Source organism: Trachypithecus francoisi, unplaced genomic scaffold, assembly GCF_009764315.1.
Source record: "Trachypithecus francoisi isolate TF-2019V2 unplaced genomic scaffold, Tfra_2.0 Lachesis_group8, whole genome shotgun sequence".
In the NCBI taxonomy this organism is placed as follows: domain Eukaryota; kingdom Metazoa; phylum Chordata; class Mammalia; order Primates; family Cercopithecidae; genus Trachypithecus; species Trachypithecus francoisi.
Window position 1 is genome coordinate 61,636,329 of NW_022681473.1, and position 26,885 is coordinate 61,663,213.

At 36.4% G+C, this 26,885-nt stretch overlaps 1 non-coding gene and 1 pseudogene across 1 annotated transcript; one reads left to right on the top strand and one right to left on the bottom strand.

The window, feature by feature from the left end:
• Window positions 1-6,946: 6,946 nt before the first annotated feature.
• Window positions 6,947-7,099, bottom strand: LOC117081854. The gene has a single exon (XR_004436327.1). It is a non-coding gene; the product is annotated as a small nucleolar RNA SNORA62/SNORA6 family (small nucleolar RNA).
• A 2,062-nt stretch (window positions 7,100-9,161) lies between these two features.
• LOC117081326 lies at window positions 9,162-10,121 on the top strand (annotated as a pseudogene).
• Window positions 10,122-26,885: the final 16,764 nt, after the last annotated feature.

A 26,885-nucleotide genomic window follows, 5' to 3' on the forward strand; every position in this document is an offset into this window, starting at 1 on the left:
TGTTGAAGGGCATATACTCTCATGAAGCATTTCTAGCCATGTCTTCCTACCAAAATTATCCACATGCCCTTCAGTTCCCCAAATTCAGCAAGTCTAAAACCAAATTAATTAGTCTCTTTTATTAGTAATCTGATTCTGTTTTGATGAGTGACATTATTTCTGATCATGAAAGATGTAAAGTAATTAAAGCAATATGCTTTCATTGAAGAAACCTGACTATGCCTTCCTCAGACCGCTGGCAACATGTCTTTTTGTTTTAATTTCTATTTGATAAAAGCTGAAAACTGAACATTTCCGATCTCCCTTTGTGATGCCACCTTTTGTTCAGCCAACCAAGCCTCATTGGTCAATGTCCCCTGTGGCCTTTCTCTCTATTTTCATCATTCAAACTGATAACGTTTAACATAAATACAGCTTATTTGATGCAGACTTTATATAATTTCTCACTGCCTGCTTCACCATTCTGTGTCTTCAGAATCTCTCTCTAGGCACATTCTATCAAGTACTCTCCTTATTCTAATTTATCCTCAACACAGATGTAAGATTAATCTTATAATGAAATTGTAATATTGTTTAATATAGGCTTCACTATTTTCTCTTGCTCTCCAAGTTGTAAATAAATTTCACCTGCCAAGAAGATACTAAATCCCAATCCTGCTTACTTTTCTTTAAAATTTTCAGGGATTGTGCCACCACTCTATTTTGCTGAAAAAGAAACTGATAACCATTGCTATGTCTTTTCTTTGAGCTACAGTTATTAGCAGACCAGTTTTCAAGTTTCCTGGTTATATAACACAGAGTTCTTGGAACTTTACTCTCGGCAAAGAAAATACATGAACTATTTGCCTCCCATTCTAGTGAGTCTCCTTTTTCTCTGCTTTTCCACTTTTCTAAAAGGGTATAACAAAGCAACAAGTACAACGATTTTTATATAAATTCTACTGAACAAACTTGCTAGATTAACAGAAGTTTCACTTCCTCTGAAAATATACTGCCTGATGATAGCTGCCAGTTGAATAATTACAGCTTGTTTTCTAAATAGCACGTTCTCTCTAGTCCCAATAAGTGATCTATAGGCTGTCAGTGCTTTTACCTTGACTATCTTGATTATTATAACATAATTTGTATTAAGGACATGGTTCATGCAAAGATGATATGGAATTTCAGTTTGCAAAACTATATTGAGAGGCCCTAATGCTACATCAAAATATTGTGAATAAAGTACATCTATAAGTTGGAAACTCACATAAAATGTTCAATGTACGTTAAAATTATTTTTCTGACTCTTGCATATAATTAACCTTATTAAAAAGCAAACCTAACTATTAACCAAAATAGAGTTGGATAAAATAACTTCTATTGTGTTTGTTCATACAATTCTCTTTTCTATACTATGGACTAGATCTTCAAGAGAGGGAAATAAATTAATTTAGTAAATTACTGACCACTGATTTTGTGTCAAGCACGGTGTTCATCAGTTCTTATCAAGTAAATATTGAAGTTTGCTTTAGCTTGAACAGCTAAGATTAAATAATATAATGTACCTGACTAGAAAACAGTAATCACTATACAGAAGGTAATCAATATAATCCTTGAGGAAAAGCCAGGTCTTTTTTTTTTTTTTTTTTTTTTTCCTGGTAGTTGCTTCCACTTGAGTTCCCAACCTGCTAAAACTTCTTTCCTCTGTTGAAAAGTCGGCTCCCATGGAGCCCTCGACCTGATCATTCTATATTGTAGCTTGCTTCCAAATTGTAGGAATCCATTTGCTCATTCTAACAGATATTTAAAATACATGTACTATGGAACTAGCATTATGCAATTGCCTGGAGATACCTCCAAATCATCTGGCAACCAAATTACTTTACACAAAAATCTATATAACAGATTATTTACAAGAAACATATAGCAGAACAAAAACCAAGAAAAAATACTAGACTCTCATCTTAAATGCACTATCCATCTCCAAAGAAATGATTCAATTTCATTTCTAATTGAAACGTGCAAACACAAACTTCCTGTGTCAATATGTTTATTTTCCCTGATGCGATTTTACTCCATTTAAGCATCCAAATTTTCTGATGCTAGCTAACTGATCTAACGGGAAAAGAAGTGCAGTGTAACAGAGTGTTGCAAAAATTCCACAGAGGCACACTTATCCCAGCTGAGTAAATGACTCTACAATTAAGATTCCTTATAAAAGTTTTCCATTCATACAGGTAAATGGGTCACCTTCATATACCCCACTCTAAGTAAGAGCAAGGCAATCTCTCCTCCCTTTCTGAAGTCCAAATCAAGTAGCTGCTCTCAGATCAGAAACAGGACTTACTTGTGTCTTTAATAAATGCCCTTGATGACTTTTAAACTTCATCATGAGTGATTTGGCATAGATAAACACAAGGAAGAATTTATTGGAAGTGAAATTAAAGACAAAAATTCACCTAGTCTTCTGGCATTGCTCCTTCAGCACTATTTGTATCCCTTCCAATTCTCCACACCTTGAAAGGTAAGGCTCTCCCCGCTTACCCTTGGTCCCTGACCTCTAAGCCCTTTGAGCTTCTGACTCCACTCACCCTCCACTGTTTTGTTCACTTCTATGGTCCTGTTGCCTGTTCAGAAATCCTGAATTCCATATAGATGTTTTGTTTTCATACATTAAGCTAATCATAGCAAAAATTATACTTATGTATGTATGTATTTCCTGCCATATATAATAACCAAATCCCAAACTACAGTCACTGGCACACTCTCACTATTACTTAAATTATATTTTGAATTGGTTTACACCTATGCCAGCACATTTATTCTATTCTGTCTCTTAAGTCTGCATCAATCTGATGCATTTCCTTTTAATTTGGTTCTCAACACCAGAGAGATAGAGTGGCACAGTAAAATGACCACACCTTTAGGGTCAGACAGTCCTGGATTCACACACTGGCTCCATGAAATCTATCAATGGAAACCTTCAATAAGTCATTTGCTCTAACCTCACCTGAAAAATGAGAATATCAGCCACAGACTATTAATGATGCTGTTAAAGTTACACACGTAGAGACATATAGCAAGGAAACTGGCTCAATGCTAATTTTTCTTCTTTCTGAGAATATTATATCCATCCTCTCATCTGTTTTCCCACCTTCCACCTGGCTCATATTTCAGCTCAAGCCCCAAACATTAAGGCTGGTTATCTCAGTGCCTCAGGTCATCATGAACTTGATACAGTCATTGCTTTGCCTGCATGTGGGTGGTTAGCTTTGTAACATTCCACAGATGCTGTTCCTAAATTCATAAAAAGTATAATAAAGAATTCATCTTAAATCCTTCTCTATAAAGAGGTAAATAAATTAAATTAATAGTTAAATGAATTGAATCCATGGCATTTTCAATCACAGAAATATCATTTTGTCATTCTATGTAGATTGTATTTGTAGTCATTGCTTTGACAAATCGTATGATGATAACTGATTTTTCTCCAACGCATGATCTAACTCCAGATTTGTCTTATCTGAGATGACTAATAATCTAGAAAATCTGACTTCATATTCCTCTTTATAAAATAAAATACTCTTTATCTGGAGTATTCTTACTACTTAGAAGCTAGATAAGGATAAGGCCTTTGTTATCTATTCCTAAAACCTTCAGGCACAGATTCCAATTCATATCTACTTATACCCATGAATTTTAGCAATAGAAATTAAGATTTGACTAGCAAGAGGCCAACTGGGTGGTGGTGAATGCAGAAAGGATATCAGGCAAAGACTGTGGGCCTGCCTTGAGACCAAGCCCAGGATAGCCATCCTCTTTTGTGCATTCTAGAGATGATGAGAAACAACCCATGTGTAAACTGGCGATATTTTTGTCCTTGGATTAGATGAAGAAACACTACATTGGAAAATATCAAAGAAGCTAATAAATTAAAAACATAGATGTTATTTCTCTCCCAGTAATCATAGGATATAGCAATCTGCTCTAAGCTCTTTTAGTACAAATGAGGAATAAGGCCAGTTTCTAAATTTAAGGAATTAGCACGGTCTCATACGTAATATTTTAATCTGTCTATAAGCATCATTTATTACCTTGAAAATAAAAGATTGAGGGTTAAGTGTGCGAAGTAGGCACTCAATATTTATTATTCAAAGAAGTAATTAGCAAAAGATGAAGGAATATTGATATATATGGACACATGACATGCACACTAGCAACAGTGGCTATTGTCAATATTGCCTAGGTTAATAACAATTGTTTTAATTAGCATTTCTTTGGCTGACTATGAGACTGAAAATTCTTCCTACATTAACTACTAGTCCCTTGGAGAATTCCATTTTTAATTATTTTTGCCAAATTTTTTGTCTTTTTTTTTTTGAGATGGAATTTCACTCTCGTTGCCCATGCTGGAATGCCATGGCACGATCTCTGTTCACCACAACCTCCACCTCCTGGGTTCAAGCAATTCTCCTGCCTCAGCCTCCCAAGTAGCTGTGATTATAGGCATGCACCACCACACCCAGCTTATTTTTTGTCATTTTTTTAAAAGTTGTATAGTAAACACATTATTCAATTGAATGTTATATATGCTTTAAATATTTCTCCAAATTTATAATTACCCTTTTATTTTATTTTATTTATTTTTTTTTTTTAGATGGAGTCTCGCTCTGTCATCAGGCTGGAGTTCAGTGGCACAATCTTTGCTCACTGCAACCTCCACCTCCCGGGTTCAAGTGATTATCCTGCCTCAGCCTCCCAAGTAGCTGGGACTACAAGTGCCCACCACCATGCCCAGCTAATTTTTTATATTTTCAGTAGAAACGGGGTTTCACCATGTTGGCCAGGATGGTCTTGATTTCTTGACCTCGTGATCCACCCACCTTGGCCTCCCAAAGTGCTGGGATTACAGGTGTGAGCCACTGTGCCTGGCCATAATTACCCTTTTAAATCTGTAGAAGTTGTTTTTTACTATAAAACAGTTATTTGAATTTTACCAAATCAAATACACCAATGTTTACCTCTACAGTTTATATCTTTGGTTTTATATTTAGAAATTTTTCTTCTACTACAGGATTATATATTTACCTGCATTTTATTCTAAACTGTATGTGGCTTTTTGATATTTACATATTTAACCATCAGAAAATAATTTCAGTATGTATTGTGGTGATATGCCTTATTTTAGCTTTTTCGTGTTTTGTTTTAGTTTGTTTGTTTGTTTGTTTTTTCCAAATGGATGATCAGCTTACCTAACTCCTTTTATTCAACAGCTCACTTTATTTCTACCGGTTTAAAAGTCTACCTTTATACATAACTAAATGTTCACTTGTGCCTCTTGCTGTAGTTTTAATTCTGTCTCAGAGACAAACACTGCCCTACTTTCTTTTTTTGAAATGCTGCCTTTTCCAGTCGTTTCATTAAAATTGATCATACAGTATGTAATATTCTGCATCTGGCTTCTTTCACTCAGCATATGTTGCATCCATGTTGTAGCACTTATTAGTAATTTTTTCCTTTTTTGCCGAATAGTTTTAAGCCTATGGATATTTCACAATTTGTTCACCAGTTAATCAACTGATTGGTATTTGGACTGTTTCAATTTTGGGCTATTGTGAATAATGTTGTTATGAACATTTGTATACACGTATATACATGTATTGTGTGCACACAAGCTTTCATTTCTCTTTGGTAGAGTCCAAGCAGTAGAATTTCTGGATCATATGGTAAGTTTATATTTCAATTTTTAAGAAACTGTCAATCTGTTTTTCAAAGTGGCTGTATCATTTTACATTTCCACAAGCAATGTATTATGTGTCCAGTATCTCCACATGCTTATCAACACTTGGTATTTTCTTTTCCTTCCTTCCTTCCTTCCTTCCCTCCTTCCTTCCCTTTCCTTCTTTCTTTTTTCTTTCTCTTTTTTTCTCTCTGTTTCTCATTTATAGCCATTCTAGTGGGTGGATAATGGTATTTGATAGCAGTTTAAATTTTTATTTTTTAATTTTAATTTTATTTTCCTAATTCTCATCTTTTTATGGGCTTGTTAGTCATTTTTATATATGTTTTGGTGATATGTCTATTCAAATATTTGCCCATTTTTAATTGGATTGTTTGTCTCTTTGTTGAGTTATAAGAGTTCTTTATATTTTTTGTGTATGAGTTTTTATGCAAGTATTTTCTCCTAGTCTGTTTTCTGTATTCTTATTTTCTTAATGGTGACTTTTAAAATGTACCTTTTTTTTTGTTTGAAGTAGATATTGATCTTCCTTTAGTGGCTCACACTTTTAATATGGTATCTAATAATGTTTTGCCTAACCGAGGGTCATAAAATCTTCTCCGACTTTTTTTTCTAGAAGTTTCTGATTTTTAGCTCTTACATTTAGGTCTGTAATCCATTTTGAGCTAATTTTTCAGAACAGTGTTTGCTAAGAATCCAAGTTCTTTTTTTTTGTTTGTTTGTTTTTTTGGTTTTTTTGTAGTGATATTTAATTGTTCTAGCACCATTTGTTGAAAAGTCTATCCTTTCATTTAATTGTCTTGATACCTTTGTTACAAATCAATTGGCTATAATGTACGCGTTTAAATCTGGACTCTCCAACTTGTTCTTTTAATCTGTATGACTGTCCTCATGCTGTGTCTTAATTGCATTGGTTTAATGTTAAGTTTTGAATGCTGGTAGTATAAGTACTCCAAGTTGTTTCTTCTGTTTCAAAATTGTAAGTCTTTTGCATTTCCATATAAATTGTAGAATGTCAATTTTTACAGTAAAAAAGATCTGTTGATATTACATCAAATTTATAGATTCACGAAGGGAAAACAGCCATGTCCATGCTATTGAGTCTTCTAATTAATTTACATGTGATGTCCCTCCACTTATTTACGTCTTTTAAAATATCTCTCAGCAAAGCTTTGAAGTCATCAGTGTCTTAGTTGTGTGTTTTTTTGTAATTTTTTTTAACATTATACTTGCAGCAAGGATTATTGTCAAACTCTACTCACTAGGCCAAAGACCTTTGTCGTGTTAGTGAAAAATTTGCCCCTCACATAGCATACTACCTACACTTGCAAGTTTACCAGTTAGTTAGGGCACCAACTCCAAGCTCCAACAATGTGCAATCTCCATCTGTTTTAACATATTTTATTATTTCTGCATCAAGAATAGCATGTTTTATAAAGGTCTTTTTAAATATTTTAATATTTTTGTAAAACTGGCTTAATTTCCATTTCTTTATAGGAAATCCATATTTTCTGCCTGAAAGCTTGTAATTTTTAAAAAACTTATTTAAGTCAAATATTGTACGTGTGTTCTCATCTTCTTGATTTTACCTGGAATGCAATGAGCTTTTTCATCCTCAATACACTGTAGTCTTTCCTTTGGAACAGTCATTTTTATTCTATTTATTTTTGTTTACTGTACCTGAAACCCTAGTTATTTGTATATTGGCTTTTCATTTTGTGCCATTCCCAAATTCGATTTTCTCATTATTTTATTTTCACTGTATTTTTTCTATGCATTATGAGACAATTTTTCAAATGCATTCTCCAAATTGAACTAAGTTCATTACTGTCCCTCGACTCTGGTTTTTGATTATGTCCAATGTGTACTTTAATTCTATTTTTTAGTATTATATTATTTTGACATTTTTCCAATGTGTTCTTTGTTTTTCCATAACGCTATATGATGCTATTACCTACATTACCTTAAGGATGTTTTCTTGTTAATTCTGCAGAAGTTTTTACCTTTGTGATACTGATAACTGAGTCATTGTGATGTGATAGGCAATACACTACATGGTTTACAGACATTATTACATTTCTTCATATATGCTCATGCTCTGGATTTTCCAGATGCTGTTCCTTTATTAATGAAATATTTTAAAGATTCATGCTAGTATTTCTTTTTTCTTTATACACTCTCTAGTGCAAAACAAGATCTCTTCAGTTTTTATTTTTTTTCTTAAAATCTATGTATGGGGTTTTCTCATGGTTGCTGTCCCAATAAGCATTATAATGTGGAATGTGGTTTCTGGTATAATTCCCGATTTCTAGCAGCCTGCAGATAACATTCAACCAACACTGCTCATAAGACTCAAATGAAATAGTCTATGTAAAATAATTAGAGCAAAGTATGGAAATGGTCTTATCATTAACACAATATTATATACCTGAGTAATCCTATAAGAGAACAAAGATCAGATTAAAGACCAGGGCATACATGTTACAAAAGAAGCTTATTATTTGTCTCACTGATTTTTATCAAAACAGAAGCAGGGCTTATAATCATAAACAGGGCAGCATTTTAATGTTACAAACTAAGAAGAATATCAAGCTTCAGGTTCATAGGAACTGAAACATCTCTCTACTATTAAACATATATAATGAGGCAAGATGAATGGGCATTACCTGGGGTGAATTCTTAGGTAAATGTAGTTACTGAAAAGAGATGTTTTCCTGCTTACTAAATGGAGTAAATGAAATTTGGTATCTAAGTTAATAATTCTAAAATTCCAAATCACAATTAGTCAATTTTTTTTATACCAAGGCCTAATCACAGTTAAATAGAATATTTCAGGAAGAGCAAATAAAGGTAAATCAACTGACAAATGCATACTAAATATCTATTATGAGCAAGCAACTCCACTAAACAAGGATTAGCCCCAAATACCCCTTATTCTCATAATCCAGCTGAAGGATGAAAAATTTAATCAAAATCATGAGAGTACAAGATAGTAAGTGGTAAACATCGAATAAATGCATTTAAATAAATTGAAGTTAAACTGAAATTAATTAAATATCTTAGTTCAGAGATTAATCTCACAGACAAAATCGTGAATGAAAGAAGCTAAACACAAACAGTATGTAATACATGATTCATTTATATAAAAATCAAGTATAGGGAGAGATAATTATGGTAATAAAATTCAGAATAATGGTTACTATTTGAGAGGACACTGATGAGGATGTGGCATTAAGAGGCCTTCTGGGTTGCTGATAATGTTCAATAAGTTGATCTTGGACGTTGTTACACAGGTAGAGATGGATGTAAAACTTCCTTGAGCTGTACTCTAAAGCTTTATGCATTTTACTGAATGTACATTAAACTTCAACTAAAATAATTTAAAAATTCTAAATTTAGAAAGTCAAGATCCTACAAGAGAATTCTGCTCCAAAAGGCCATAATGCCAATCTTCCATAATTCCACTTCCCCTACTTTCCTCTTGACGGCAGTCCCTGGACTTGAATGGGCCCATATCTGCATCTCCATTCCCCATCTGCTGCCTCTATTTAACTGCCCTTTCTGGGAATACCCTGATCCTTTTCGTCACCCTCACTGAGCCAGCCCTCCAAGAGCCCATGTACTATTTCCCCATGTTGTCCACCACTGACATTGGCTTATGCATCTCTACACTGGTGACAGTGCTGGGAATATTCTGGCTCAATGCTCGGTAGATTAGCTTTAACACTTGTTTATCACAGATGTTCTTCATTCACCTCTTCACTTTCATGGAATCTTCAGTGCTCCAGGCTATGGCCTTTGATCATTTTGTGGCCACTTCTAACCCCTTAATATATGCTATCATTCTAACTCATGCAAGAATTGCACAGATTGGTTTGGCAGTCATTACCAGGGAGACTGTCATTTTGACACCACTAATCCTACTTTTTAAGTGACTGTCATTCTGCCGCAGCCACGTGCTCCGCCACTCCTACTGTTTCCACCCTAATGTAAAGAAACTCGCATGTTCAGACACAAAGATCAACAGTGCATTAGGATTAACTGCAATCATTTCTACTGCCTGAGTGAACTCCATCTTTATCTTGCTCGCCTATCTGCTGATCATTCGCTCAGCTCTCAGCATTGCATCCTCAGAGGAGAGGAAGAAGGCCTTCAGCACCTGCATTTCTCATATCACTGCTGTTGATATATTCTACATCCCTTTGATCAGCCTGTCCTTTGTTCACAGATTTGGAAAACATGCCCCACCCTATGTGCCCACCCTCATTGCTAACATATACTTGCTCATCCTCCCTGTGATGAATCTCATCATCTACACACTGTAGATGTTTTCACACTGAAAACAAAGCAGATTCAGAAAGCTGTGCTCAAATTTGTATGTTCGAAGGGAATTCATATTTAACATGTACTACTCCTATAAAAACTTATTTCAAAGTCTAGAAAATTTACCACAAATTGGAGTTACAAACCCATGCATGCAATTTTAGAGTTGAGTAAAACTAAATGTCATCCAATTCAGATGTCTCCAGAATGTGATCATCATTGCTAAGCAATCTCTTTTCTACCATCAAAATACTAATTCAGATTCTCACTATCTTAGTTACCTTGTTCCAGTAGATCACTAACTGAATTAATGTTTCTATGCTGTTTCTGCTCAATGATCACATGATTCACTTTGAATTAAGATTCCAAATATCCAGCCCTAAGAACATTTTAAAAAGAAACAAATAAATATATATATTTTATTTTTATTTCACATGCACCAACTAAATGAAGCAGCAAATCCTGTCTATGGTAATTTCCTCCACAATTCAGGCTTAACTTTTCTTTAAAGTTTCATTCACTTTTTTTCTCTTTTCCTATACTCTGCAGTCTAAAAATGCCAGTCTGCTTACGACTTCTTCAGATGTATGCAGTTTTTTCATGGTGGGCTTTACTGTTGACTCCATTTCAACTTTAACACCCACTTCACCTTGAAGTTCTACTTATGTTTCAAGGCTCATCTTTAAATATCTTCCTCATTAAATATTTTATGATCGCTCCAGTGATATTTATTCTCTCCTCATAATTTTCTTTCATATTGCTTTACTCATATCAGTTTTACTTTTATATGTGTGCACACCTATGTGTATATTATTATAGCTTTCACAAGACTGTACATTTCCTAAATAAAAAGTTTTGATTTTATTTGAAGACTTTGTAATACTCAGGAGAATACCTTTCACATAGTAGATACTTATTGATAGTTGTTGAATTGAACTATACATAAAAATCTATCAAATAATCTATCTAAACAATTCCAGTGATAACTCCTTTGATTCAATATTTGACATGTGTAACACAAGAAATTTCTCTTTCAACTGAGTAAAATTTTTCTGCCTATATTATCTAGTAATTGATCATAGTTCTAACTTTCCAAACTGTATAGTTGAATGGCTATTTTGGAACTTTAGGTCTCAGAAAGTTGTCCCCGTTTGGTCCCACATCCAATAAATCTGTATTTCTTTTTTTTTTTTTTTTTTTTTTTTTTTTTTTTTGAGACGGAGTCTCGCTCTGCCGCCCAGGCTGGAGTGCAGTGGCCGGATCTCAGCTCACTGCAAGCTCCGCCTCCCGGGTTCACGCCATTCTCCTGCCTCAGCCTCCCGAGTAGCTGGGACTACAGGCATCCGCCACCTCGCCCGGCTAATTTTTTTGTATTTTTTAGTAGAGACGGGGTTTCACCGGGTTAGCCAGGATGGTCTCGATCTCCTGACCTCGTGATCCGCCCGTCTCGGCCTCCCAAAGTGCTGGGAAAATCTGTATTTCTTGTCTATTCTTTTAAAAAAATAGATTTAGGGGCAGAGATTTGTTACATGGATATATTGCATAGTGGTGAAGTCTGGGCTTTTAGTATAGGCATCATCCGAATAGAGTGCATTATACCCATTAAATCATTTCTCCTCCCATATCCCACTTCCACCCTCCTACCCTTCCCAGTTATCAATGTATATTATTCCACTCTAAATGGCCATATATGCATATTATTTAGCCCCTACTTATAAGTGAGAATATGCAGTATTTTACTTTCTGTTTCTGAGTTATTTCATTTAAGATAATGTCCTCTAGTTCCATCCATGTTACTGCAAAAGACATCACTTCATTCTTGGGATTGAGTATGATTCCATGATATATACTGACCACATTTTCTTTATCCAGTCATCCAGTAGTGGACACTTAGATTGATTCCATATTTTTGCTATTGTGAAGGGTACTGTAATAAACACATGAATACAGGTTTTAAAAATATATAATAATTTATTTTCCTTTGGGAAACTACTCAATAGTGGAATTGGCATCTCAAATAGTAGTTCAACTTTTAGTTCCTTGAGAAATCTCCATATAGTTTTCCATGGAGTACTGGTAATTACATTCCCACCAACAGTGTGTAAATGTTCTTTTTTCTCCACATCCTCACAAACATCTGTTATTTTTTGACATTTTAATAATAACCCTTCTGATAGGTATCTCATTGTGGTTTTAATCTGCACTTCTCTGATGATTAGTGGTGTTGAGCAATTTTCATAAGCTTGTTGGCCATTTGTATGTCTTCTGTAGAAAACTGTCTGTTAATGTCCTTTGCCCACTTTTTAATAGTTATTTGTTACTTGTTGTTGTTGAGATGTTTGAATTCCTTGTAGATTCTGAATATTAGTCATTTGTTAGATGCACAACTGGTAAATATTTTATCCCCTTCTGCAAGTTATCTGTTCACTCTGTTGATTAATTTCTTTTGCTTGGCAGAAGCTTCATAGTTTAATTAAGTCCACTTTATCTATTTTTGTTTCTGTTGCATTTGCTTTTGAGGTCTTAGTCATGAACTCCTCGCCAAGGCAAATGACTATAAAAGTTTTTTCTAGCTTTTCCTCTAGTATTTTTAAAACTTCAGGTCTTACATTTGAGTCTTTATTCCATCTTGAGTTAAATTTTGTATATGGTGAGAGAAGGGGGTCCAGGTTCATTCTGCATATGGGAATCCAATTTTCCCAGCACCATTTATTTAATAGGGTTTCTGTCCTTTCCCCAGTGTATGTTTTTGTCAACACTGTCACAGATCAGCCAGCTATAGATATGTGGCTTTATTTCTGGGTTCTCTACTCTGTTTCATTGGTCAATGTGTCTATTTTTATACCACTACTGTGCTCTTTTGCTTACTATAGCCTTGTAGTGCAATTTCAAGTCAAGTAATGTGATGCCTACAGCTTTGTTCTTTTTGCTTAGGATTCTTTTGGCTATTCAGGCTCCTTTTTTATAAGAATTTTATATATTTTTTTAATTCCGTGGAAAAATGACTTTGGTAATTTGTTAGGTATTACATTGAATCTGCAGATTGCTTTGGCAGTATGGTCATTTTAACAATACCGATTTTCTGATCCATGATCATGGGATATTTTTCCATTTGTTTGTATCATCCACATTTTTTTCTCAGCATTTTGTAGTTTTCCTTGTAGAGATCCTTCACCTCCTTGATTAAATGAATTCCTAAGTATTCTTTATAGCTATTATAAATGAAGTTGAGTTCTTATTTGGTTCTCAGCTAGATAGATGCCTATTGTCATTTAGAAATGCTACTGGTTTTTGTATGTTGATTTTGTATCCTGAAACTTTACTGAACGTATTTATCAAATCTAGGAGTCTTTCGGTGGAGTATTCAGAATTTTCTAGGTATACGATCATATCATCAGCAAATAGAGATAATTTGATTTACTCTTTTCCAATTTTGATACGTTTCCTTTTTGCTCTTGCCTGATTGCTCTGACTAGGACTTCCAGTACTATTTTGAATAAAAGTGGTGAAAGTAGGCATCCTTGTCTTGTTTCAATTCTTAGAGAAAATGTTTTCAACTTTTTCCCATTCAATATGATGTTGGCTGCCAGTTTGTCATACGAGGCTTTTATCATTTTCAGATATTGCCTTCTATTCTTAGTTTCTTGAGGGTTTTTATCATGAACTCATGCTGAATTTTATCAACTGCTTATTCTGCAACTATTGCCATGATCATATGAGTTTTTTAAAAAAAATCCAGAGCAAGATGGCCGAATAGGAACAGCTCCAGTCTCCAACTCCCGGCGCGAGCGACACAGAAGACCGGTGATTTCTGCATTTTCAACTGAGGTACTGGGGTCATCTCACTGGGGAGTGCCGGACAATCAGTGCTGGTCAGCTGCTGCAGCCCGACCAGCGAGAGCTGAAGCAGGGAGAGGCATTGCCTCACCTGGGAAGCGCAAGGGGGAAGGGAATCCCTTTTCCTAGCCAGGCAAACTGAGACACACAACACCTGGAAAATCGGGTAATTCCCACCCCAATACTGCGCTTTAAGCAAACGGGCATAGCAGGAGATTATACCCACACCTGGCCGGGAGGGTCCCACGGCCACGGAGCCTCCCTCTTTGCTAGCACAGCAGTCTGCGATCTAACCGCAAGGCAGCAGCGAGGCTGAGGGAGGGGTGCCCGCCATTGCTGAGGCTTAAGTAGGTAAACAAAGCCGCTGGGAAGCTCGAACTGGGTGGAGCTCACAGCAGCTCAAGGAAACCTGTCTGTCTCTGTAGACTCCACCTCTGGGGACAGGGCAGAGCTAAAAAACAACAGGGGAAGCAGCAGAGGCCTGTGCAGACCCAAACGACTCTGTCTGACAGCTCTGAAGAGAGCAGTGGATCTCCCAACACGGAAGGTTGAGATCTGAGAACAGACAGACTGCCTGCTCAAGTGGGTCCCTGACCCCTGAGTAGCCTAAGTGGGAGACATCCTCCACTAGGGGCAGTCTGACACCCCACACCTCACAGGGTGGAGTACACCCCTGAGAGGAAGCTTCCAAAGTAAGAATCAGACAGGTATACTCGCTGTTCAGCAATATTCTATGTTCTGTAACCTCTCTGCTGATACCCAGGCAAACAGGGTCTGGAGTGGACCTCAAGAAATCTCCAACAGACCTAGAGCTGAGGGTCCTGACTATTAGAAGGAAAACTATCAAACAGGAAGAACACCTATACCAAAACCCCATCAGTACGTCACCATCATCAAAGACCAGAGGCAGATAAAACAACAAAGATGCGGAAGAAGCAGGGCAGAAAAGCTGGAAATTCAAAAAATAAGAGCGCATCTTCCCCTGCAAAGGAGCGCAGCTCATTGACAGCAATGGATCAAAGCTGGTCAGAGAATGACTTCGATGAGATGAGAGAAGAAGGCTTCAGTCCATCAAACTTCTCAGAGCTAAAGGAGGAATTACGTACCCAGCGCAAAGAAACTAAAAATCTTGAAAAAAGAGTGGAAGAATTGATAGCTAGAATAATTAATGCAGAGAAGGTCATAAATGAAATGACAGAGATGAAAACCATGACACGAGAAATACATGACAAATCCACAAGCTTCAGTAACCGACTTGATCAACTGGAAGAAAGAGTATCTGCGATTGAGGATCAAATGAATGAAATGAAGTGAGAAGAGAAACCAAAAGAAAAAAGAAGAAAAAGAAATGAACAAAGCCTGCAACAAGTATAGGATTATGTAAAAAGACCAAATCTACGTCTGATTGGGGTGACTGAAAGTGAGGGGGAAAATGGAACCAAGTTGGAAAAGACTCTTCAGGATATCATCCAGGAGAACTTCCCCAACCTAGTAGGGCAGGCCAACATTCAAATTCAGGAAATACAGAGAACACCACAAAGATACTCCTCGGGAAGAGCAACTCCAAGACACATAATTGCCAGATTCACCAAAGTTGAAATGAAGGAAAAAATCTTAAGGGCAGCCAGAGAGAAAGGTCGAGTTACCCACAAAGGGAAGCCCATCAGACTAACAGCAGACCTCTCGACAGAAACTCTACAAGCCAGAAGAGAGTGGGGGCCAATAGTCAACATTCTTAAAGAAAAGAATTTTCAACCCAGAATTTCATATCCAGTCAAACAAAGTTTCATCAGTGAAGGAGAAATAAAATCCTTTACAGATAAGCAAATGCTTAGAGATTTTGTCATCACCAGGCCTGCCTTACAAGAGACCCTGAAGGAAGCCCTAAACATGGAAAGGAACAACCGGTACCAGCCATTGCAAAAACATGCCAAAATGTAAAGACCATCGAGGCTAGGAAGAAACTGCATCAACTAACAAGCAAAAAAACCAGTTAATATCATAAAGGCGGGATCAAGTTCACACATAACAATATTAACCTTAAATGTAAATGGACTAAATGCTCCAATTAAAAGACACAGACTGGCAAACTGGATCAAGAGTCAAGACCCATCAGTCTGCTGTATTCAGGAGACCCATCTCACATGCAGAGACATGCATAGGCTCAAAATAAAGGGATGGAGGAAGATCTACCAAGCAAATGGAGAACAAAAAAAAGCAGGGGTTGCAATCCTAGTCTCTGATAAATAGACTTTAAACCATCAAAGATCAAAAGAGACAAGAAGGCCATTACATAATGGTAAAGGGATCAATCCAACAGGAAGAGCTAACTATCCTAAATATAGATGCACCCAATACAGGAGCACCCAGATTCATAAAGCAAGTCCTTAGAGACTTACAAAGAGACTTAGACTCCCATACAATAATCATGGGAGACTTCAACACTCCACTGTCAACATTAGACAGATCAAAGAGACAGAAAGTTAACAAGGATATCCAGGAATTGAACTCATCTCTGCACCAAGCGGACCTAATAGACATCTATAGAACTCTCCACCCCAAATCAACAGAATATACATTCTTCTCAGCACCACATCGCACTTATTCCAAAATTGACCACATAATTGGAAGTAAAGCACTGCTTAGTAAATGTAAAAGAACAGAAATTATAACAAACTGTCTCTCAGACCACAGTGCAATCAAACTAGAACTCAGGACTAAGAAACACAATCAAAACCGCTCAACTACATGGAAACTGAACAACCTGCTCCGAATGACTACTGGGTACATAACGAAATGAAGGCAGAAATAAAGATGTTCTTTGAAACCAATGAGAACAAAGATACAACATACCAGAATCTCTGGGACACATTTAAAGCAGTGTGTAGAGGGAAATTTATAGCAGTAAATGCCCACAAGAGAAAGCAGGAAAGATCTAAAATGGACACTCTAACATCACAATTAAAAGAACTAGAGAGGCAAGAGCAAACACATTCAAAAGCTAGCAGAAGGCAAGAAATAACTAAGATCAGAGCAAAACTGAAGGAGATAGAGACACAAAAAACCCTCCAAAAAATCAATGAATCCAGGAGTTGGTTTTTTGAAAAGATCAACAAAATTGACAGACCGCTAGCAAGACTAATAAAGAAGAAAAGAGAGAAGAATCAAATAGACGCAATAAAAAGTGATAAAGGGGATATCACCACCGACCCCACAGAAATACAAACTACCATCAGAGAATACTATAAATGCCTCTATGCAAATAAACTAGAAAATCTAGAAGAAACGGATAATTTCCTAAACACTTACACTCTTCCAAGACTAAACCAGGAAGAAGTTGAATCCCTGAATAGACCAATAGCAGGCTCTGAAATTGAGGCAATAATTAATAGCCTACCAACAAAAAAAAGTCCAGGACCAGATGGATTCACAGCTGAATTCTACCAGAGGTACAAAGAGGAGCTGGTACCATTCCTTCTGAAACTATTCTAATCAATTGAAAAAGAGGGAATCCTCCCTAACTCATTTTATGAGGCCAACATCATCCTGATACCAAAGCCTGGCAGAGACACAACAAAAAAAGAGAATTTTAGACCAATATCCCTGATGAACATCGATGCAGAAATCCTCAATAAAATGCTGGCAAACTGGATCCAGCAGCACATCAAAAAGCTTATCCACCATGATCAAGTGGGCTTCATCCCTGGGATGCAAGGCTGGTTCAACATTCGCAAATCAATAAACATAATCCAGCATATAAACAGAACCAAAGACAAGAACCACATGATTATCTCAATAGATGCAGAAAAGGCTTTTGACAAAATTCAACAGCCCTTCATGCTAAAAACGCTCAATAAATTCGGTATTGATGGAACCTATCTCAAAATCATAAGAGCTATTTATGACAAACCCACAGCCACTATCATACTGAATGGGCAAAAACTGGAAAACTTCCCTCTGAAAACTGGCACAAGACAGGGATGCCCTCTCTCACCACTCCTATTCAACATAGTGTTGGAAGTTCTGGCTAGGGCAATCAGGCAAGAGAAAGAAAAATCAAGGGTATCCAGTTAGGAAAAGAAGAAGTCAAATTGTCCCTGTTTGCAGATGACATGATTGTATATTTAGAAAACCCCATTGTCTCAACCCAAAATCTCCTTAAGCTGATAAGAAACTTCAGCAAAGTCTCAGGATACAAAATCAATGTGCAAAAATCACAAGCATTCTTATACACCAGTAACAGACAAACAGAGAGACAAATCAGGAATGAACTTCCATTCACAATTGCTTCAAAGAGAATAAAACCTAGGAATCCAACTTACAAGGGATGTAAAGGACCTCTTCAAGGAGAACTACAAACCACTGCTCAGTGAAATCAAAGAGGACACAAACAAATGGAAGAACATACCATGCTCATGGATAGGAAGAATCAATATCGTGAAAATGGCCATACTGCCCAAGGTTATTTATAGATTCAATGCCATCCCCATCAAGCTACCAATGACTTTCTTCACAGAATTGAAAAAAAACGGCTTTAAAGTTCATATGGAACCAAAAAAGAGCCCGCATTGCCAAGACAATCCTAAGTCAAAAGGACAAAGCTGGAGGCATCACGCTACCTGACTTCAAACTATACTACAAGGCTACAGTAACCAAAACAGCATGGTACTGGTACCACAACAGAGATATAGACCAATGGAACAGAACAGAGTCCTCAGAAATAATACAGCCATCTGATCTTTGACAAACCTGAGAGAAACAAGAAATGGGGAAAGGATTCCCCATTTAATAAATGGTGCTGGGAAATTGGCTAGCCATAAGTAGAAAGCTGAAACTGGATCCTTTCCTTACCCCTTATACGAAGATTAATTCAAGATGGATTAGAGACTTAAATGTTAGACCTAATACCATAAAAACCCTAGAAGAAAACCTAGGTAGTACCATTCAGGACATAGGCATGGGCAAGGACTTCATGTCTAAAACACCAAAAGCAACGGCAGCAAAAGCCAAAATTGACAAATGGGATATGATTAAACTAAAGAGCTTCTGCACAGCAAAAGAAACTACCATCAGAGTGAACAGGCAACCTACAGAATGGGAAAAATTTTTGCAATCTACTCATCTGACAAGGGCTAATATCCAGAATCTACAAAGAACTCAAACAAATTTACAAGAAAAAAACAACCCCATCAAAAAGTGGGCAAAGGGTATGAACAGACATTTCTCAAAAGAAGACATCCATACAGCCAACAGACACATGAAAAATGCTCATCATCACTGGCCATCAGAGAAATGCAAATCAAAACCACAATGAGATGCCATCTCACACCAGTTAGAATGGCAATCATTAAAAAGTCAGGAAACAACAGGTGCTGGAGAGGATGTGGAGAAATAGGAACACTTTTACGCTGTTGGTGGGATTGTAAACTAGTTCAACCATTATGGAAAACAGTATGGCGATTCCTCAAGGATCTAGAACTAGATGTACCATATGACCCAGCCATCCCACTACTGGATATATACCCAAAGGATTATAAATCATGCTGCTATAAAGACACATGCACACATATGTTTATTGCGGCACTATTCACAATAGCAAAGACTTGGAATCAACCCAAATGTCCATCTGTGACAGACTGAATTAAGAAAATGTGGCACATATGCACCATGGAATATTACACAGCCATAAAAAAGGATGAGTTTGCATCCTTTGTAGGGACATGGTTGCAGCTGGAGACCATCATTCTTAGCAAACTATCACAAGAAGAGAAAACCAAACACCGCATGTTCTCACTCATAGGTGGGAACTGAACAATGAGATCACTTGGACTCGGGAAGGGGAACATCACACACCGGGGCCTATCATGGGGAGGGGGGAGGGGGGAGGGATTGCATTGGGAGTTATACCTGATGTAAATGACGAGTTGATGGGTGCTGACGAGTTGATGGGTGCAGCACACCAATATGGCACAAGTATATATACGTAACAAACCTGCACATTATGCACATGTACCCTAGAACTTAAAGTATAATAAAAAAAATTATAAAATTAAAAAAAATCCACTTATGTGGTGAATCATACTCATTGATTTGCCTATGTTGTGACATCCTTGAATCTGTGGAATAAAATCCACTTCATTGTTGGGTATTTTTTTTTTTTTGATGTGCTGTTTGATTCAGTTTGCTAGTATTTTATTAAGAATGTTTGCATCTATATTCTTCAGGGATATTTATCTGTAGTTTTATTTTCATGTGTGTCCATGCGGCTTTGGTATTGGTGATACAGTCTGCATAAAATGAGTTAGGGATATTTCTCCCCTCATTGATGTTTTGGAACAGTTTTAGTTGGATTGGTACCAACTCTTCCTTCTATGTCTGGTAGAATTTGGCTGTTAATCCATCTCGTTCTGTATTTTTCTTATTTGGGAGATTTTTATTACTGATTCAATATTACTAATCAATATTAGTCTGTTCAGGTTTTCTGTTTCTTTCTGGTTCAATCTTTGGAGGTTATATTTCCAGGAATGTATTTATTTCCTTTACGTTTTCTAGTTTGTGAGTGTAGAGTTGCTCATAGTAGTTTGTGATGATCTTTTGTATTTCTAAGGTATCAATTTCTTCTCTTCTTTCGTTGGTTAATCTAGCTAGTTGTCTATGACTTTTTTTTTTATTTTTTCAAAGAACCAACTTTTCATTTTGTTGATTCTTTGTATTGTTCTTTTGGTATCAGTTCTGTTTAGTTCTGCTCAGATCTTTGTAATTTATTTTCTCCTGCTAGCTTTGGTTCCATTTGTTCTTGTTTTTCTAGTTTCTTGATATATGATGTTAGGTTAACTTGTGATCTTTCTATTCTTTTGATGCAGGCATTGAATGCTATAAAACTCTCTCTCAGTACTGTTTTTGCTGTATGCCGGAGATTTTCTTATGTTGCCTATTTTAACACCAAAATATCTTATCTTCACTTTTGGACTCAGTTTAGGCATCAAAATCCTTTACCTAAATCATAGTTTCCTTAGAGTTCTCTAGGTCTCCAATCTTACCTTTTCCCTTCTTCTGTTTTCCATAAAACATAAAGACCTCTTTAAAAGGTTTTTAATGAAATATTAATATACAAAAAAAGTTCTCATTAATAAAATATATTTTAGAAAAGGCCAAAATCTTCCTTGCTATATTCCCCCAAACCCAGTCTCTTTCTGACTTCTCCACAGAGGTAACCATTGTACAGTTTTGATTTTTATCGTTTCTTTTTATATTTATATACATAAATATGGAAAAATAAAATTTAAAACAAATTTTATCCTTTGTATTTCATATAGTAACACAGTTTCTTAAGGACACTTTTCCTGTTTTTTAAATACTGCATAAAACCAACTAAAGAAACTTGCTCATTATCCAGAATTCCTATGGATCTCACTGTCCCTTCATATTTTCTGTTCAACACTTTCCAAGGTATTAGCCCTCTGTGGTTTCAAACCCCACTGGCTAATTCTCTACACCTCTATCATATCTATTTGGTAAGCTCATTCTGACTGCTACTTCGTTTAGACATAGAAATGCTGTGGAATGCTATATCTAAGCATTACTTCCTCAGGGTCCACTTGCATCAACCACAGTCACTAAGAACCCTACCACAATTACTCTAGCTTATTGCCAGAATCAATGACCTGGGATTTGGCAGTCTGACTCACCCTGCCCTACTTCAAACATTCCTATTTTTATAAATAAGGATAAAATGTGGCACATTTTACAACACCAAATATCCAGCTCAAAGTTCTGCGGCCTTAAGAACTGAGACCAAGAACATGATTATTCCAATATATATTTTTTTTTGTTTTGTTTTGTTTCTGTTTTTGTTTTGTGACAGAGTCTTACTCTTGTCACCCAGGCTGGAGTGCAATGGCACAGTCTCAGCTCACTGCAACTTCCACCTCCCGGGTTCAAGCAATTCTCCTGCCTCTGCCTCCTGAGTAACTGGGATTACAAGTGCGTACCACCACGCCCAGCTAATTTTTCTATTTTTAGCAGAGATGTGGTTTCGCCATGTTGGCCAGGTTGGTCTCAAACTCCTGACCTCGCGATCCCCTACCGGCCTTCCAAAGTACTGGGATTACAGGTGTGAGCCACCACGCCTGGCCCCAATTTATATTCTTATTCATCTTTTAACAACAACATGTATTTAGCATCTACTGTAAATCAAGTAGTGAGATGGATATTGAGAATATAAACGAACAAGACTAGCTTCTTGCCTTAAGAGTACTTAATGCCTAGTGAGGAATATAATTTGCAAAGATATAATTTTTAAAATATTTACTATATAGATTTACCTTCTTTCAAGAAACCTCAATAAAGAACACAAATATTAGATGATTCCTATTACAAGAACCTTAACCAGTAATTCTACTTTACTGCGACCACGGTATAAAATCAAAAACTACTTCACACAGAAATAGGAAGAAAGAACACTAAAAGGATAGAAACCACTAAAAGTGAGAATTAATAATGTGAGAAAATACTTGAAATAATAATGCAAGACAATGGTAACATAAGATTGACTATGAAAATTTAAATTGACGTTCAAATTTTGATAATGGCATCACTTGTCTATGAAGTGTTTTCCAAAGGTTAATCCATAGTCTGAATACATAACAACTATAGTACAAGGCCAAACACATAACTATTGCTTGAGGATCTTGCTAAAAATTTAGATTCCTGATACATCTCTACCAGGGAATATTATTTGGCATTAAAATTAGCCCCTCGTGCCCATGTTTTTCCAACTATACTTGGAATTTAGGTCTCAGTCTAGACACCATTATTTGCTGGAAACCATTCCTTATTCCCCAAAATGAGCTTGTTGCCCTCTTTATGTGCTGTGGTGGCATTCCAAATTTACTATCCATGTTATAATTCCACTATACTTGCCTTTGTCCTCTAGTCAACTACTCATGATGACGTCAGGGACTTTGTTGTTATTAACACTTAATTTCCTATGCCTTGTCCACAGTAGATGTACAGTACCCATTTGCTGAATTACTGAATATATCTGTCTGATTTTCAGTACTGTGCTTGGATTAAAGTGACTGTTTTGTCACGTAGCACTGGAAACTCACCACTGCTCCATTTCTGGCTCATGCTGTGCATTACAGCAGGGTTTCTTACAAGTGCTATCTCACTGGCTCCCTCTTGCTGGTTCTAGGTTTGTCCTCTGTATGGCACACAGATCAAATGTATTTTCCAGTAAAGCAACTTTCAGCCATTTGAACATAGCCATATATTTGCTCTTAGTCTTCTCTTTTTCTGGCTAATTATACATTTTGTAACTTCAAAGTGTCCCTTTTTTCTTTGTGCATCATTATTATACTTTCTTTTTCTTGTTGTTTTTGGTTTGTTGTTGTTTTAATTTTTATTTTACTTTAACTTCCAGGATACATGTGCAGAACTGCAGGTTTGTCACATAGGTGGTTTGCTGCACCTACTGACCCATCCTCTAAGTTCCCTCCCCTCCCCCACTGCCCCCAACAGGCCCTCATGTGTGTTGTTCTCCTCCCCGTGTCCATGTTCTCATTGTTCACCTCCCACTTATGAGTGAGAACATGTGATGTTTGGTGTTCTGTATTAGTATTAGTTTTCTGTTGTCTGTTTTCTGTATTCTGTATTAGTTTGCTGAGGATGATGGCTTCCAGCTTCATCCATGTCCTTCAAGGACATGATCTCATTCCTTTTTATGACTGCATAGTATGCATGGTATACGTGTACCATATTTTCTTTATCCAGTATACCATTGATGGGCATTTAGTGTGGTTCCGTGACTTTGCTATTGTAAACAGTGCTGCAATAAACATACATGCACATGTGTCTCTATAGTAGAATCATTTATATTCCTTTAGGTAAATACCCAGTAATGGGATTGCTGGGTCAAATGGTATTGCTGGTTCTAGATCCTTGAGATCTCAGAAATAACATCACACATCTACAACTATTTGCTCTTTCACAAACCTGACAAAAACAAGCAATTGGAAAAGGATCCCCTTTTCAATAAATGGTGCTGGGAAAACTGGCTAGCTACATGCAGAAAACTGAAACTGGACCCTTTCCTTACACCTTATACAAAAATTAACACGAGATGGATTAAAGACTTAGATATAAAACCCAAAACAATAAAATCCCTAGAAGAAAACCTAGGCAATACCATTCAAGACAGGCATAAGGAAAAACTTCATGATGAAAATGCCAAAAGCAATTGCAACAAAAGCTAATATTGTCCTTTCAATACACTTTGGCAAGAACAACACTAATAAAATCAATGCTTTTAGGCCACTGGAATACCATGTAATAAAATTAATGTCATTCTGTGGAAGAGACTAAAATGTCTCTAAGGTACTTTCCAGTTATAAAATTCTAGGACTCTACATGACTCTAAAACAGTATGAATTAAGATATTTAAATTCAGTGTTCCAGGTTGACTTAGAGGAGATGTCCAAAGCCAAAATATAATTTCTTTTTTTTTAGAAGACTAAGAACAAACATATGGCTATGTTCAAATGGCTGAATGTTGCTTTACTGGAAAATAATTACATTTGATCTGTGTGCCATACAGAGGGCAAACCTAGAACCAGCAAGAGGGAGCCTGTGAGATAGCACTTGTAAGAAACCCTACTGTAATGCACAGCATGAGCCAGAAATGGAGCAGTGGTGAGTTTCCAATGCTACATGACAAAACAGTCACTTTAATCCAAGCACAGTACTGAAAATCAGACAGATATATTCAGTAATTCAGCAAATGGGTACTGTACATCTACTGTGGACAAGGCACAGAGTCTCACTCTTGTTGCCCAAGCTAGAGTGCAATGGTGCAATCTCGGCTCACTGAAACCTCTGCTTCCAGGGATCAAGCGATTCTCCTGCCTCAGCCTCCTAAGCAGCTGGGATTACAGGCGCCCGCCATCATGCCCAGCTAATTTTTTGTATTTTTAGTAGAGATGAGGTTTCACTATGTTGGCCTGACTGGTCTCGAACTCCTGACCTCGTGATCCGCCTGCCTCGGCCTCCGAAAGTGCTGGGATTACAGACATGAGCCACCACCCCCAGCCCCAAAATATTATATCTTTGTATATTCTCCTACTGTGACTTTCCTGCCTATGACCACTGGTTTTTAATATTAACTTTCTTGGCCATTTATTTTATTTAAATTTCTATTGATGATTCTAGCCATAAGTCCATTATTTTTTATTATAATGTTATTCTTCTAATATGTATAACTGTTAAAATGTTCTTCTAAAATTATCTGATGAATAAGGATCTTATTTTTATTTTTTATATTAATTTTGAAACGATGTCAGGAAACTGAATGATAAACTGATTTTATTTTAGTTAATATACTCTTCCGTCAATTATGCAGTTAATGGAACAAGAATCACTTCATAATCAGTAATTATAATTCCATACCCATTACAATCCATACCTGAAATTTTCTATATGAGACTTTTTCCATATTTCATATATTTAGGATATTAAGTAATGCCCATAAGCTTATCGTTGTGACATTTTTAACTGCAATTACATTAAATAAAAAAAATGGAGATTATCAAATTCAACCTTTCTTACTATTAATATTAAATGTCAAGACCAAAGACATATGGCTATTTTGTGGCTGATTCAAAACTGAGCAGGCTTTGATGAAAAATATGCCAGGTTCTCAGCAGCCTATAAGAGCAGGAGTAACTGCTGAGACTGGACAGCAATAGTAGCTAGAGATAAAAAAAAAAAAAAAAAAAAGGTTGTCAACAGTACAACATGCAGTCCCAAGAGGTATCATAAAGTAAGATTTGGAGATAGAATATTTCACTATTGAAGGAGGTAAAATTGTGTGGCTATAACACAGTTGTGTGAGTATATTCTCCATATCAATGTTTGGAGTCATCATAGTTCTGAATGTCCATGAATGACCAGTGGGATTCTAGCCAATGCCTAGGTCTATGAGAAAATTGCCCAATCTTCTTGCGGTCAAGAAGAACAAAACATTAATATTCAAAGCACTACCAGACTGGCTTAGTGAGGGTCTTAGCAAGATTTTCCAGCACTAAGGGTCCCAGATGACAAGAGTAAAGTCAACATGGAAAAGAAGAAAGGAAAGAGAAGAAAACTCACCTAGGACCACACCTGCATAGCAATAAGACTCATTTCAGATACTACTTCCTGGTGGAGTTAAAAGCTCACGTGTTATTTACATTGATGAAGATAGACTTTGAAAGCATATTGTCCTGAGTCTTGTATGTAAACCAAGGGTGGCAATAATTGCAAAAATATTAGGCTAGAAAGAAAAGTGTCTGGTATCAGGCCTCTGCATATCTAGTTCACTCCTATCCCTGAAGCTTAATACAGCTGGCTTTTAAAAGACTAATTGCTAAAGGTGGTGTTACAGATAATTTTCTTCAACAGTTATATATCAACTCAGCTATAATGACAACAGATACGAAAATCAAGAATCAAGATCAGAAGTGTAAACCTAGACTAGAAAAAACTCTAGCAAGGTAGGGGCAAAATCCATTGACCAAGAAATAGCAAATGGGTTATTTTGACTTGTATAGAATTATTTCTTTATATAAAATCATTTTCTTAAAAGATTACATACATATAATGTATGAAAAAGTTCCATGATAATAGAGGTTTTTTTCTTAAGGCAGGTTAATTTAATTTTATAGAAGGAATACTTTCAAAACTTCAAATGACATAATTAGAGAAAAAAGTGACAAAAAAAAGAAGAGATGAATACTGACTATAACTTACTCCCAACACAAAAGACTATTTATTTCTGTAATTATTGACTGAAGCCTGACAATTCCATGATTAGATGAGGCAACAGCCAAGTTCCTTTTTACACGTATTACTGTTTCAAAACAATCCTAGTGGCAGAATTCTGACTGTTGAGACCAGAATTGCTCATAAAATCTGGAAGGTTTTTTCTTTATCACAAGGTCCTGTAGATGGACAAATTTAAACATCAGAT